General features: G+C 47.1%; 1 non-coding gene across 1 annotated transcript; it reads right to left on the bottom strand.

The window, feature by feature from the left end:
* Positions 1-5,107: 5,107 nt before the first annotated feature.
* LOC118758249 (small nucleolar RNA SNORA77) lies at positions 5,108-5,229 on the bottom strand. Its single transcript, XR_004995619.2, has one exon. It is a non-coding gene; the product is annotated as a small nucleolar RNA SNORA77 (small nucleolar RNA).
* Positions 5,230-16,870: the final 11,641 nt, after the last annotated feature.

Here is a 16,870-nt window from a genome sequence, read left to right as displayed (position 1 = left end):
TCCTTCAACATGTAAATCTAAATCAGAAAAGTAACAAAATCAGATTTTAGATTTTAAGGTTGCAAAGTTAGAGAATTTTTTTTCTTAAGAAAATTATGAGCTTATCCATAATCTCAAATATTTGGTGATGCCTTTACCTTTACACATTAACTAATTTATTCTTTAAAGTGGCTCACTAAGGTCAGTAACTTTGTTGGTCCCCATTTTCCAGATAAGTATATTGAGGCCTTTGGGTGATTACTCATGTTCTCCTCCTTGTCCAAGATCAAAGCATCTGAGCTGTGCACAACACATCCCATATATAGACGGTTAAGGAAACAAAGACAGGACTCTCATAACTTGGAAACACCTCCTCTCTTGCACTCCATGGCACCAGTCATAAAGCTCCAACGACTTGCCAGAAATCCTCACAGGAATCCAATGGCCCCCACAACGCATCACCAAGTGTGCATTGGCCTTTCCTTCAGCTGCACGGGTCAACCTCTTCTGGAAGTGAGTCCTGGGTCCCACTCCAAGCACGATTTTTGGCCAAAGGTATGGCACTGAGCCCAAGGTCATTTCCCCTTCGAGAATCTGTCATGCTTTCAAGTATTTAGGCACCTCTTTGGGATAACTTTAGCGGCCCCAAATAAGTTCCAAAAAAGTGGCCAGATAAGATATATGGACAAGTGACCATCATGAATATATGCCTTCTGCTCCCTCCCTCCCTCCTTCCCTTCCTCTCCATAACTAGCGCACCGGACAAAGCATGGCACTTCAATTCTCAGATCCAATCTCTGTGTTCCCAAATGTTGGAACTATTAGACTAGTAAAAGATGATGCTCTAAGCCTCGCCAGACTCCTTCCTTTATGGAGGCTGGCCACAACATACCCCTGGGACAGTGGCTGTGACCCAGCGTTCACCTTGAGGTCACATAGTGCATGGGAACAGTTACATAAAAGCCAGAAGAGGGACTTAGCAGGAGGCCAGGAAGTGGCTACAAGAGGCGGTAAGGATCAGCCCTTAGGGTTCTATTCATTCAAGTTCAACTATTCTTCATTTGCTACAACTTTCTACAAATAAGCAATGGGATTGGATGATGGAAGCTGGGATTAATATTCCTAAGTGGGATCTCTTTCCCATCAAATTTTATAGCTGGATAAACTTTAATGTAGAGTGATTTTCATCTCATCTTTTTCTTGTTCATCTGTTATGTTGCTTGGTTCTAAAAATATTTAAAACATGTATAATATGTGTATACAATATGTATTGTATATAATGTTTTATTTAAATCTTGATTTCTTTCCCCTAGTGGATTATCAGACTTGGCGGAGAGTGGTGTTATTTGTCTAACTCACAGCCATTTCTACCCCTCTGCTCCTCTGCTTGCCTTTGAGGCATAGAGGTCTGTAGATTTAAACCATGCACACTGAACAAATATCCCAGTGCTCAGAGGGAGCAAGGAAGTTGATTAAACCTGATGAAAAAGAAAACCTTAGTAAGGATTTTCTTTTACTAGATATAATGTACAGTGCCTGGCACCACAGAAGCCATGAGGAGATCAGCAGGCAGCAGCTCAATGCCAACATAATACTATGATGCCAGTGTTAGGAGGGTTCTAGTTCAACCTGGAGACCTCTTACACCTCAGACTTCCTGGGTTGCCAAGCTTATACCATAAGAGACAAGTTAGGATTCTGTTTCTTACAGGCAAAAAAATGCTTTCTAACTTCACTTTAACCTCTCAAGTAGGCCTGGAGCCCATGACCCTCAGTTGGTAAAACCATTTCACAAAGAAATCTTCAGAGAGATACAATGAGAGAGGTCTCGTTCACTGGTTTGCTCTTCAAATGCCGGCAATGCTGAGGTTGGATTGGGATGGGACAACCTAGAGTGAAGAACTCAATGCACAGGTCCCACGAGGGTGGCAGGCAGTCCATTATTCAAAGCCATTACCACTTCCACTCAGGGTCTTGCATTAGTGGGAAGGAGCCAACCTGGGTGCTGAAAGAGCTCTACTGTAGGATGCAGGCGCCTGAACCTCTGGGCCAGACACCCACCCCAGTCTAGCAGAGGAAAGTCCTCCATATTGCCTTTCCCCCATTCATGCTTGGTAGCCTTCTTTTCCCACTCTTCTACATGAATTTTCTGCTCAAACAAAACTCTCCTATCCTTTGTGCCCCCAAACAGTCTACATGCATTTTTGCCTCCCTAATTGTGTACATTTTTTGTGGGGAGGGGGTCTTGAGTTTCATGAGGCTTAGGGGCAATGTTGGAGTTCTTAAGTCACTTAACAAATATTACGTGTTTGCTTTAACTTTAACATCATGTCTGTCTTAGGATGCTTTGGTGCCAGCATCAGAAATAGACGCTAGCTAATTTAGGAAAAGGAATTTATTGAAAGCACATTGGGTAACCCAAAGAATTTTTAGGGCATCTAGAGATGAAGGTTGAAGATCATGCAGCTGGGAGATGATGCTGTAAATTCCACAGCAAGCTTCACTGAGTGAAGACACAGTGTGCACACCCCACACCTGTCCATCATCAGCATGATGGTCCTGGGATGCTGGTAGTCCAACCACTGACCTGGCTGCCTTGGGGAACTGGATCTAGACGTCAAATACATCTAATCTTCTGACCAGAATGAACCCTGTAGGTTTCCTTCTTCATATTATGGGTATGCCAGGGAATGAGTGTTTAACCCAGTGTTTAGACATTCATTTCCACCATCAGAAAACTGGATTCTTGGCTCTGGCTCCAGACTCCAACTCCCCATGTACTACATTTCCAACTCCAGCCCCAATCACCATGGGCATCTCTCTGCATCACCTCTAAAAAATACTGAAATAAAAGACAGTCTCATGACTGGAATCTTGATTGTATGTTCCTATTTAACTTTGATGAAGACTGGGTAATCCAAGGTTTTAAGATTTTCAGCTTCTGTAGGGGAGAAGCAAGCCTATCTCCAAAGAAGTGCCCTCACTTCACAAGAGAGGAAGGAATTCAGATTAGAACGTCGGAAAGAGTCACTGGGCAACACGAGGGGGTGAGACACTTTTACATCTTCCCAAACGTGTATGGTCTACTTAAGTCAGCAAGAGCAGCTGAGGATTTAAAAATAAGATAGGGGTTCTCTGTCTTGTCCTCTGGGCCATTGTGGCCTCTAAGTCTTTTAGAAAGTCTTGAACAATAAAATGGAGGGGTGAGCATTTGGCCTAGGGGTTAAGATATCAATTATGATGCTTACACCTCATACCAAAGTGCCTGGCTTTGACACTCTTCTAGCTTCTAATTCTAGCCTCCTGCTAATGCAGAAGGCAGTGGTGAAACTTTAGTAGTTGGACCCCTGGCAACTCATTTGGGAGATCCTGGCTCCTGCCTTGTGAGCAAAAAGGGAATATTCAACAGCTAGGATCTCTTTCATAGAAATACATATTAAATTTGAATACTACAAAATGCTTAATGAAGAGGTGTTAAAATGCTGAGTTCCAGTCATTTGTGGAAAGTGTATTTATACTTACATCTCTGAGCCTCTGCTTTTCCCAACATATTTTCCCCTGCTGAGTATAATGTGTGCAAGCCAGCCCTGTTTCCACCTGAGTATTTCCACACATGCTTCCAGCTCCAGCTTCTCAATGTCTGCATAAACACATGTGCCTAGCATGATGCTCAGGATGGAGCATCTGTCAAATATACACACATATACATATATGGGTGTGTATAATAGCTAAGCAGAAATACCAGATCTTACCCTGCATTAGGGAGACAGATGTAGAAGCTGAAGAATAAAAAAAATAGCACAAGCTTTCGAATGGGGAAAAGTACTGGACTTGAAGTCAGAATGTCTCTACGCAGACTCCTGGGAACCCTATGAGCACTCCTCTGCATTTTGTGATGACCAACTTCCCTGGGAAAGGGCAAAGTGCTGGGCTGCACCAGGGTAAAGCCCTCTGCAGAGCTTTTCCTGTGCTGTGTCAAGGTCATTGCTGACAGGTCACTTGGAGCTGTGTTCCTGCAGGCAGCCAATGGGCCCTGGGGACTAACAATGCAAGCTGTGTGGGCAGGCCTGGGGGAAAAAATTGGGTCACTTGGCTGCTTCTGGGATATCCAAGGCCAGCAGCCAGGACCTCCACCCAGCCACTCTGACCCAAGGCCCTGCTCCTCCACCACCCTGCTCTTTGATGCCTGCGGCTCTTGATTGTACACTGTCCACCTTCGTGGGCTCCATCTGGCTTTAAGATGAAAGTGAAAATAAAACAGAGAAGGAATGAGACAACAGCTTCACTCCTTGAGAAGGGACTTCATCATGCAACGTGGCAGAAAGGGAACTGACACATGGCTTTCCCCATTAGTATTCTGGTAAGCCATGGCAAACCAGTCTTCCTCCGTACTATCATCAGTAAAATGGGATTATGTGAGACGAGTATGAGATGACAGCTATCTACCCACCAACTAAGCTAGTTCAAAAACTGTTCCTATCCTTTGGTCCCTGGGGACAATTAGGAGCAATCATAGCTCCAAGTTGCCTGCAATGGACAGTGGACAGCCTACTGCTCTGGCTCTTGGCTTCGTTTGCACTCACACAGCATCTCAGGGAACAGCGCCTCTGCATCTAGCATGGAAAGTACAGCCAGCACTGGGTGGAAAAGGCTCTCTCATCCAGCCTGAGCAACTGGGATTCCTTAATTTTCCATAACAGAAACAGATACACATCCCTGAGAAATCCTTGACAGTGTGATCATAAAGCCATGCCCGATGCTCCAACAAGTGCAATACCATGTGATGTGAAGAGTCAAGGCGCAGGACCTAGATTCCCAGGTCTGCAAATACCAACCCTGCACTTTGCTTGCTGGATGACCCCTCTCAGTGCCCCATGTTCCACATCTCCAAAATAGCATAACCATAGTAGCAGCCATAAAGGGTTGTTGTGAGGAACAGGAAATCAATACACATAAAACACTTAGAGGACCCAGTATAAAACTGGTACTCTACAAAGGTAGCTAATACGATCGTTGATACTATATTCATATGCATGTGAACGAAGGCTATTGTATTCCAAGCACCAGTGAGAAGAGGGAAATGGTCTGTATATATGTGTGTGCCCTGCCTCCTCCCACCTTGTCTTTTACCCTGTGTCCCTGGGGGCAGCTGTATCACCCAACAGGTTGGGTCGAGGTGGCCACAGCACCCGGAAGGCTTCTTTCGCAGATGGGAAAAGCACCTGCCCAGGGCTGCAGTGAGATGCACTACTGTCCATTTTCTTGACCTCGATTCAGCAACTATACTTCAGAGAATGACATTCACACTCATTAACACATGTAAAACCCAGGGAGTAGGGTGCCTTCTGGCACCTCAAGGCCATGGCTTTCCTCCTCCTCTGGGAAGCGGTCACGATTGTTCAAAATTCTTTGGGAATTTCTTTCAGAGATCACTGAGTTTGCCCAGCATTTCCTCAGCACTGGAAGATATTCATTTTTTTTTTAAGATTTATTTTATTTTTATTACAAAGTCAGATACTCTGAGAGGAGGAGAGACAGAGAGGAAGTGGAGCTGACGGGATTAGAACCAGCAGCCATATGGGATAAAGGCAAGGACTTTAGCCACTAGGCCACGCTGCCGAGCCCAAGATATTCATTTTTAAGAAAAGATAAAAGAAAAATAGGTTATCCGAAGTTTTCCAAAGTCATTTATTGTCAAGGTGAATAATCCAACTAGTTAGCACTGTTTCAGGCTAACAATAAGGTGAGGTGGCTGGAGATCAAGAGGAAAAATTCAAATGGTAGTGAGAAATTCAGGATGCTAGGCAGACTCAGTTTCCCAGCATTGCACCATGTTGGTCCAGCCACGCTTCTGCAAGACGCTTTTGCACTTTCTCAGCATGGCTGCTAGCCCTGAACCTGGAAGAACATGGGCTCAGACTGAAGCCTCTGGTGGGATCCCAAGGTGGGTGCCCCAAGCTGTTTGTCTTTCCACAGCAATGTCCTTCCCTCCGCTGTCCTTGGAATATTCATCTTTCTGCAGTCTGTACAAAGCCTGGCTAGTTTTGGAAGTCAGCATGACAGGGCAAGATGGGTGCTGCTGTCCATGTGTGGTTACCCTGGAGGAAACCGAGGCCCACCGAGAGCGAGTCCATGCCTTCTCCAGGTCCACGTGTGGACAGAGCATTGACAGTCAAGTCTGTGGCCACAGCCCTGTCCCAACTACCCCTGGGGAAGTTCTCCCCTACTGAGCTCTTGAAGGCAGCTCAGATTCCAAGTGAAAACAGATTAGGCAGGGGTGCAAGGAAGACATCCTTGAAGCTGGCCAGGGCATAGCCAGACTGTCTAACCTAGTTGTTCCTGGCTGCAGCAACAGCTAAGGAACCGGACACAAGCAGATCACTGTCCTTTGCAGTCTGCACTCCCAGTTATGTAAATCCACTGGCCAACTCATCCAGCCTCTAAGACTTCTATTTTAGATGCCCTGTTCCCACACGTCATTCCTCCAGAAGCAGATGCCTTGGAGTTGATTAGGATCATGCCCTTTGTATAGTTTTGTACATTAGCTATTAGCACAGCCAAATTGGCAGATCAAGCTGGGAACATTCACCTCCAAGTTCAAGGTCAATCTCGTATCTTATCTACCATCAACTCATCCGCAGAGAGACCGGAAGAGGGATATAGGAGAAAAGATCAACAGAAACAGAGATTAGCTGACCTCTATGAGTGCAAAAACAAAATGCTTCAAAGAAAAAATGTTTGCAGACAAGAGCAGATGTTCAAAGGTGAAGTGAACAAAACCATGTTAGACATGTATGCCCACTTACCTACCCTGGATTCTGGGCTTGTTCCAGCTTAGGGGATCTCTTCACCTTCTGTGTGTTAGTATGAAAGCTGCCAAGAGGGGAGCTTTGAAAGTCTGTTAGTGTGTGACTCCTCGAAAATGCAAGGAAGGAAGGAAACAAGAGTCCACCACCGATCTGGGAACTTGGCACTCTAAGGAAACATTGTCTTACAACCAAGAACAAGCCAGAGATTACCCAGATTAGGTTTCCTTCTTTGCTTCCCAAATCCTGATCCCTAAACCCTAAGAGCTCATTTTGCATGATCCCTTTTTCTGTATACTTTGAGGCTTAGGGCGGGTTTCTCTGGGCCAGTGGGAAGAGTCAAGAGATGGGTTACAGGTGGTGAGAAGGGGTTTCACTTCAGTGCATGCTGCTGATGGCACGTACGTTACCAACTTGCTCCTACATGCAGCACGGCCATCACTATGAGAAGTTGCTTTTGAGCTTAGAAAACTGTCCTGTGGATACAGATCTTTCCTACTCTGGCTTGCCACTTTAGTTGTTTGAGAGGTGGGGATGGTGATGCATACTTATCCTTTCGTGATGTCATAACAAAAACCCTAAGTTTCTGAAAGGAAAGAGCAAGGTGGAGGAACATGATCCCCTGACATCTAGTGACCACTCAAACTCTCAGACCGCAAGCTTGTTTATACTCCAAGTCTCAGCCCGCAGCACGTTACCACGGACACCTCTTAAACTCAACAGCCGCTGATTCCATAGGCCCCAGAGGTACTAAGGACAATCACTCTGTGCCAGTTTAGTAAGGGTGGGATGTCACCACAGCTGGCCAGTTGGACTCTCAGTAGAAGCCAGCCTACAGGTCAGCATCGCCTCACCTCCCCTCCAGTCAGCTTGGAGGATGGTCAGCAAAGATCTGGTATTGTAGGGTAAATAGTTCTGGTGGTGGGGACAGGGCTCCCTAGGTCCTTCTGGATAGTTGAGGTGGCTGATGGGTAGGCGAGGCAGAGGAGTTGGACGGAGGCACAGAGAGGTCACACTGGCTGGGGTGAGGACGACTAAGGGCAGCTCCCTGCTTCCTGTGAAGGGAACACATCAAAGCAGCCACTCAGACCAAGTTACAGGTGTTTGCATGGACCTGGAGTCAGGGAGATTGTTCCAGACAACCCGATGGGCCTGGGCTCATCAGCTGAAACGTCCTATGAGTCTGAGGCTTCCCTGACCAATAAGGAATTCTGAGTGTGGACAGCAGCTCTGGCCCCAGGCCCAGGAGGTCCAGCCTGCCCTGTGGATTTTCAACTTGCTCAGCCAGCTCCCACAGTCATGTGAGCCAATTCCATGCCATAAATCTCTTAGACATCAAGTGCCTTGTACTTCACGGGTTGAAACTTGACTGACAGAGACATGGCCCCGGTTCCCCATTCCAGCTGAAAGGCCTTTGTGGCTTTGGCTCCCGGAAGCGGTGGTGTGGCAAAAGCCTTTCGCTGCCAGCCTTCTTCATGGAGGGCTTCGGCAGAACAGAGCCCGTGGTTGGTTGGCATGGGGGGGTGCAAAGGCCTGGCTCCTGCTTCTCGATATTCCTGGAATGCTGCCCCAGCTTTAGCCTTCCAAGAACTTGGCTGTGGCCTTCACTGTGGCTGCATCGTCACCCTACATGGGCCCCCCACCCCACCCTCCTTCCTCCCCTGCCACCTTAGGCATTTTTGTCAAGGGAATCACCTGACAACCTTTGCTTCTTTCCGAGGGGGCCCCATCTACACCAGGAACACTGCTACACTGAGTTTCCATCTATTCCTTACACCTTCACCCCTCTCTCATCACCTCTTTCCCTCCAGCATAAATACTTTGGCTTCTCCATACTTAAGTTAAATGTGGTCAGAAAGCATAGGAAATATTCCTGAACCCTGTACAGCCCCAAGTTTGCTTTTTCTCTCTGCACCCAAATTTCTTTAAAAACTGATTTGACATTTTCTCAGTTTCACTTTCTGTTTTCAAGAACAATCCGCCCCCAGGCACAGCACGTGTCCCCCTCTACCGCCCGCCACTAAGTGGCTCTTACAAAGATAACCTGCAAGCTCCCACGAATATGCTGTTGCTGCCTTGGCAATGGGTGCTACGGTTTGCTCCCTGCTTTGGAGATGGTTGTGCTGTTCCCATAGGCTCCTTCACTCTCTGAATGGATTTCCATGGACCCCCTTCGGCCACTGTTTCCCAGAGACTCCCAGGGTCAGCTTATCAGAGCTTCTCCCTGGGTAACTTAGCTACTCCCACAGCTTTCAATATCACTTCCTTGCTACTGACTGCCAAATCCTGATTTTCTGACTCGGCCTCCGTCTGGGGCTCTACATGCCATACTTCCAACTGGTGCACACTTGCCCCTTGAATGACCTATCTTTTCTAATGCAAAACTGATTCCCACTCATGTTCGCTCTTCTTGAACTATTAGTTCCCCACCTTCCCTCCCACGAACTGAGATGGAGTGATCCCCAACTCTATTTTTCTATCATCTCTCTGTTAGAGTGGATCAGTGGATCAACCCAATTCCTGTCCTGGGAGCATTTAGCAAGAAAAAGATATGAGAGAGAATTTTTTGAGCGCAGCAGGCTCTGCCGAGGAACATCTCAATGCCTGATCTGCCGCCTTTTATGTATTGGGGGAACCATGTTTCACATAGACTGAATTTACCTGTGGGACTTTCATGTACTGACCAATCACTGTCCCTGCCAGGAGTTCCTCAGGTGGATCACCCCATTCCCAGAGAGAGGAAGCAAACAGAACATGGGGCCAATTAACTTAGGAACGTGTTGCCTGAGCCTCTGGCCTTGCTGACCACGGACCCTGTTTCTTCCTTAGCTGCTGTCGTCTCTCCTTACTGACCTTCAGCCTTTAAAGCCATTACCTTCGGCTTTTGGCTGACAGCTGCCTTGTGTGCAAAACCCCTTAGCGGAGTTCCTTCTCCAAACGCTCATGCATGCTTGTGCCAGCAGCTTGTGCCAGCAGCAGCAGCCCGACTCCTCCCACATTTCATCTCACAAGTTTCCCTCTCTCGTGTATTTGAGGGATTGAGAAGAGAGTTCTGTCCTTTCTCTGGACACACGTCCAACCACATGACCAAAGGGCATTTCCACTGTGGACCCACGTCCCCTGATTCTGGCCTGAGTCCAAGCCCAGGGTTATGGATTCCCTGCCCCTAAGTCTCCTAGAGCCAAAGTGCCCACAGCCATCATCCCAAACATAGTCTGCATCCGTGGACAGAACCCGTGTGGGCTTGACAGTGGCCTCTAGGTGGCTGCTTTCTGTGGGAGGGGACATAGGTGCTGGATTGTCTGCAGAGACCTTTGTGCAGACTCCCTTGTGTTCTAGAATGAGCTGAGGTGTCAGGCTAGGGGCCAACAGGAGTGGACTGGGACTTTTATGCTTTCCCCAAGTACCACAGATGTTGGGGGAGAGAGTTCTGATTACCTAAGGACCATTTATTTGCATGCCAAGTATGGAGCTAAATGGTGGAAATCCCAAGATGTCTGGACACAGTCACAGCCCTCAGGAGCTCGGAAATTTTGGAAGAGGAGTCTTCATAAAGAAAGATGGAGTCCAATTCATAATTCATAAAGCCTCTATTGTGTGAAGAGTTATCACATGCATGGTAAGTGGCAATGCAGGAAGCCTCCTGAAACAGGACAATATGACTGGGGATTTGAAGGTTAAGAAAGCCACTATAGGCAAGGAAAACAGCAGGCATTCCTTGTATCATGGGTGGCAGGGTCAGCTGGAGTCCTGAGGACTAGAACAGGCAATCAAGGCTGGTCAGGAAAGACGTGTGGTTTGCCAAGGAGCCTTTACTCTTGCCCGAGGACCATGGGACCTTTAGTTATTTAAAGCAGGAGGTGTTACGTTTCCAAGATTCCTTCCCTAGCCCAGTCTCCTGAGGGGTTTCCTCCCCAACCTCCATCCCTTCCTGCTCCAAAACGAGCCTTCTCAAATCCAGACTGGATGCTGTGTCACTCCTTGGCTTCTTGTTGCCCCTAGCTGATGGTCCAAACACCTTGGCATGGTCCCTTGGCCTTTTCATTCCTGCCCCTCTCTGCTTCTACCCGTCACAACCAATGTCCTGCCCTGTCCCAAAGACATCCTGATCTGACTGCTTTGCCCTATGCTCTTCCCCATGTCATCAGCCTGCACAGCTCTTTATCTTTCAGAATGGCAAACCCCACAGCTAACCCCACTGTGTTGTACTTGAACTTGGCCTTGCTTCCTACCTAGTGACATGCTCCACTCTAAGGGAGAGCCTCCTCCCCTCACGTCCCACCCATTGCCCGATGTCCTGCCATAAATACAAGAGTTCTCCTGAAATCACAGTGCTGCCATTTGCCTACATACCACTCTCTGTCTCCATGACTGTGGCAGTCCCTGTCAGAACACTGATGTAAATATTAGTGGAACTGAACCAGGTGAATCCTCCAATACAGTTTTGATGGGGTTGCTGTTGACCTAACGAACTGTCTTCACTCCTAATCCCACATTCTGCCTACTTCTACCTTTTTTCTGCTTAACCAGTGAAGTAGGATGAACTTCTTTGCTTAGGGCATGTGTACAAGGTGACCCTCTCATTTAGCATCTGAATCACACTACAGACAGGTGCAAAACGAGACCCGGAGGTCTCCACTCTGATCCATTGGCCTGTTCCCCAGGTGGGAGGCCCTGCAGCCTGCAGTTGTAGGGAGGTCTCATCTCAATTTCATCAGTTATGCTACTGTGAATTACTCAGGGAAACATCCAGGCTCTAGAAGAGTGAAAGAACAGTGTTTTGCTGCTTGGAGTGCCCAGGGCAAAGTGTGGCTGGCTGCTCTGCCAGAGAGCTGTGCAGGGGCACGGCAGCCACGCTGTGTGGGTAGGAGGGGAGCAGCTGTGTTTGTAGTGCTTGTCATTCTACTTTGACAACTGTTTGGGGTTTTGGAAGCACTTGGCATCAGCTTGTAACACCTCACCCACCCTGTCCTGGTAACCACCATTTACTCTCCCTACAAGAGGTCATGCAAACCGTAACAAGAGGCCGGGCCACGCTCAGCACTCCTGGTTGGCTCCCACCCCCTAGAACCTGAAGGGCCTTCCCTTGAGCTTACTAGGCCCTCAGCTTCCTGTGTTCCTCAGAATCCAGCTTTCACAAGGAGGTTAATACTCCCTTCTGTTTTGAAAAGTAAACAGAATGTTAAAATGATCCTTGGGTACGTGCATCATCGTGGGAGTCTGTGAGTGTACATCAGACAGTGGCCACACATTTCTTTTGGCATTTGCTAGTCTGTTGCCATTTACAGGAAATTCCCTTCAGTCCTTTTATTTCACCATCAAGTGTGACCTTGTGCCAACCCACAACATAAGGCTCCTAAGAGCAGGGTGAAAGAGAATAAAGGAACAGAGTGTGTTGGCCTCTAAGCATGAAACAGATAATGGAAGATACAGTATAAGAGTGCTCACTGAGGAGCTCAACACGCTTCCTTTATTTGACTTCTCTCTCTATCTCATAATATTTAAATCCTCCCCAAAGAGTGATCAGGTACCAGAGGCTGTGCAGTTTCCAACTCATATCATCAAACCACTGCCCTGTCTTTATAGGCGATATTCAAAGGCCCAGAGACCTCAAAAAACAGCCACCTGACATCACACTGCAAGAGCTGGCTCAGAGCCACTTCACGTCTCTTGGCTTTGCAATCCAAGGCAATCCATGTTGTAAGTACTAATCTTCCTCCCAATTTTATGCTGCGGAACCCTGGCAGCTTCAGGCCTCTGAACAATCTCTGTGAGTCATTGCAGGTACAACAGGCAAGGATAGAACCTTCACCATCTAGCTTGTCCTTGAAGCCAGTGAAAAAAAACATCTCAAATCTTCACAGTTTTTCCTCCTGTTCAGATGATCACTGAATTTTCTGGGACATTAAAACATGCCTAGGACCCTGCATGGTAGCCTAGTGGCTAAAACCCTCAGCTTACATTCGCTGGGGTCCCTTATGGGTGCTGGCTCTAATCCCAGCTGCCCCACTTCCAATCCAGCTCCCTGTTTGTGATCTGGGAAAGCAGTCCAGGATGGCCCAAAGCCTGGGACCCTGCACCCACATGCAAGACCTGGAAGAAGCTCCAGGCTCCTGGCTTTGGATTGGCTCAGCTCCCACTGTTGCAGCTGCTTGGAGAGTGAACCAACAGATGGAAGATTTTTTGTCTTTCCTTCTCTCTATAAATCTGACTTTCCAAGAAAAATAAGCAAATCCTTAAAAAAAATACCTAACATGAATCCTGAAAAACTTGCAGGCAGAAAAAAGGCCTTGGCATATAATTATTGGAATGGACCATTTTAATTCATCATTCTTATTTCTCCATTAATTTGAAGACTTATCTTCTTTTAAGCCAATTTGAAACCCAGATGTATGAAATGAAAAAAACATTCAGTTTGGAATTTTTCCTATGGTGTAAATGTGAGGTCAATGATAGTCCTTATACAAAGATGGGATGCTGCAGCTCTGGCTTTGTAACAGCACTGAGGCAGTGCTGGGAGAGGGGAGGAAAAGAAGAGGCTCACCCTGGCAACAGATCCCTGCTTCCGGGGAGGACTGGGTAGCTCTCTGACTTCTGCCCTCCAAGGGCCAGGCCAGGCCACTTGGTCAGTTCTTGCCAGAAGTTTTCAACCCAGTGAATGGAGATCTGGACTTTTCCATTTGCCTGTGGGAACACAGCTTTGATTTTACAACTGAGCCAGTAAAACAATGGGATTTGCCTTGTTTAAAACTCTGCCTTTCAGATGTTAGAACTGCAAAAACACTTATTTCTAGTGGCTCACCAGTGGAGCCCCTAAATTTTAGATTGTTGCTTCAACCTTTGGTTCATGGTAAATAATCTTTCCCTCCACCAACTTGAACTAGAAAAGAAGGCTAGTGCTCCTCCCTGCGTGGGACACAAAGCCCTGGCCAGAGATGACAGTTTGGATTCATTCATGGATAATGACTGCACTGATTAAAAAGATAAGCAAACAAACCTACAAACAACAAATACACAGGGATCATGCGAGTCCAGTTTATCTTTAGGTGCCTAACCTAGGACATGGGCTCCCAGCTAAGTGTCTAAAAATCTTGGGTCATGAAGAGAGGCAGGCTTAGGTTCCAAGTCCAACCCCACAGACGAGTTAAATTCTAACCCTCAGTTTCCTCATCCGTAAAATGGCAGGTGCCTATTGCAGTAACACTTATTTGCTATGGAGATTAAATTTTAAAAATGCATGGAAAGTACCTGGCACATGAGAAGTCCTAAAATCATCTTCCATGGACACAGAGCAGTGCTGAACAGAAGGGTTCTGTGTCCACCCAATCAATGTGCTACTGTGTGAGGCAGACTCCAGGGGACTCCCTGGCTCTGTTACTGGCCTCGTGCTCCACTGCCTCACAGAAGAGCAGTCGCTCATGACAGACATGGCTTCAGCAAAGCTGGCACGGGTCAGCCTCTGTATACAACTGAGCAGGGAGCTGGCAGAAGCAGCCCTTGCTTATCCCGCTAAGCTTAACTCTGATGCACTCTGGCTTGGATTAGGGCAGAACAAGATGACCAAGATGTGGGTCCTGCCACTGCTTGTCACCTCCACCAAAGAAAACAGCCATTTTACTAAACAACCAACCAGTCAAACTCAAGAATCTTGCTCTTGAAACATATCATTACTGAAATTTCAGAAATGCTCAGGATCTGAAAATACAAGTATTTATGTCCTTGTGAAATGACAGGCCAGGTATACAGTAAGCACTGCTGGTTTGGTTCCTCTCTGTCACTGTGGTACATTGTGCTTTAGAGTTGCTGCTTCTGGTTGTTAGCAACTAGGAAGAACTAGATATAGGGGTGGAAACTGTTCAGTTTTTTACCCACACATGGAAACACATACACACACACACGTTATGTACACAAATACAAGCTCAATGTTCCCCCTCTGGGTAGACATAGCAGTTGTCACAGCTGCAGTATCCATTTCTATGGGTACATTTTAGCTGAGCCTGGGCAGTAACTCCTGCTCCTCTGGACCTTGGATTTCTAAAACATAAATAAATGAACCAAAGGATATCCATAGATTTTGTATTCAATGGTGCATCTTAGTGTTCCCTTCCTAGTTTCTGTACTGCTCACTCACTACTCATCTCCCCTCACCCAGCTGCATCCTATGGCTGGGCCCTGGTTGGTCTTGCCTTTGCACACCCTGAATGGGTCCAGACAGCATTCTCTAGCTGGGCAAAGATCCTGTTATGCACAGTCTGATTGAGTTCTGCTTGTCTTTCTTTTTTTGACCTTTGGTTCTCTTTAAGAATACTGGACAGGGGCTGGACATGTGGTACAGCAGGTCAAGCTACTACTGCCTTCAGTGCTGGCATCTCATCTGGGTACCAGGCTGAATCCCAGCTACTCTACTTCAGGTCCAGCTCCTTGTTAGTGGCTTAGAAAAGCAGGGGAGGATGGCCCATGTATAGACCTGGAGGAAGCTTCTGGCACCTGGTTTTGGATTGGCCTAGCTCCAGTAGCTCCAGCTGTCATGTACATTGGGATGTGAACCAATGGATAAGAGCTAGCTAGCACACACACACTCTTTCTCTCTCTTTGTGATTCTGGCTTTCAACTAAGTAAATCTTTTTTTTTTTTTAATAAAAAATATGCCTAGCTTGGTAGCCTAGCAGCTAAAGTCCTTGCCTTGCACACATCAGGATCCCATATGGGCACCAGTTCGAACCCAAGCAGCCCCGTTTCCCATTCAGCTCCCTGCTTGTGGCCTGGGAAAGCAGTTGAGGATAGCCCAAAGCTTTGGGACCCTGCATCCATGTGGGAGACCCAGAGGAGGTTCCAGGCTCCTGGCTTTGGATTGGCTCAGCTCCAGCCATTGTGGCCACTTGGGGAGTGAATCAACAGATGGAAGATCTTCCTCTCTGTCTCTCCTCCTTTCTATATATCTGACTTTCCAATCAATCAATCAATAAAATCTTGCCATAGCTCAATAGGCTAATCCTCTACCTGCAGCTGCAAGCATCCCATACAGGTGCCAGTTCTAGTCCCAGCTGCTCCACTTCCAATCCAACTCCCTGCTTGAGGCCTTGGAAAGCAGAAAAGCAGAAAAGCAGAAGAGGATTACGCAGGATTATGCATCTCCACGTCAGGCTGCCTCTGCTCTGTCCCGGCTAACCCGCCCCCTCCCCCACCAACCAAAAGCTATTTCGCAGGAGCTGAGATGAACAATATGATAAAAAATGAGTGTACCTTCCTTCTGGAGGAGCACTTCTGGCCACTTCCTGGCTGTGCCCAGGACCACACCCCCAGGGTATAGCGTGTAGTTCTCAGCTGAGATAAGGTAAAAAGACAGCTGGAAGACGAGAACACACTGGATGGGGCAGACCACCATGGGAGAGGCAGATTCCACCACGGCAGAGCAAGGATTCAGGCAGACAGGGAGCACTTGGTTGACCTGATGGCACTGTGCATACTGCTCCCTGGGACATTTGCTGAAAACGCATCCTTACCAATTCAGAGACCCTGGGATGGTGCCCGGGGATGCTCCATTTCCCCAACCTCCCCACTGTGTCCTGGCCTAAAGTAAAGCTATTGGGGGAAAAACTACTGTCCAAGAACTTAACACCTCTTAAAGTGTCCATTCAGTTCCTCTGGGAGTCTTGTTCCAATGCAGATTTTGATGGAGTAGAGCTGGGCTGGAGCCCAAGACTGCAGTTCTAACAACCTGCTCTCTAGGATACAGGTGTCGCTGTCCTTGACTGTGTCTTGTTTTGACGGTGTCTCCATGATCAATTCTTTTTTATTTAAGGATTTATTTATTTTCTTAAAAGGCAGAGCAAGAGAAAGAGAAGGAGAGAGAAAAAGAGAGAAAGGTGAAGCAAGAGGACAGAAGGCGATCTTCCATGAGGTGATTTACTCCTCAAATGGCTACCTTGGCAAGGCTGGCCTGGACTGAAATCACCTCTAGATTATGCTTAGTACCTAGTACAATGTAACTGTTATGTGAGTGGTTGCTATACTGCATTGTTTAGAAAACAATGACAAGGAACGCATCTTTACAGATACAGTTATATTTTGGAAAATGTTTTTGAT

Source organism: Ochotona princeps, chromosome 23 (genome assembly GCF_030435755.1).
Source record: "Ochotona princeps isolate mOchPri1 chromosome 23, mOchPri1.hap1, whole genome shotgun sequence".
NCBI classification, from domain to species: domain Eukaryota; kingdom Metazoa; phylum Chordata; class Mammalia; order Lagomorpha; family Ochotonidae; genus Ochotona; species Ochotona princeps.
This window is presented reverse-complemented; position numbering and strand designations above follow the sequence as displayed.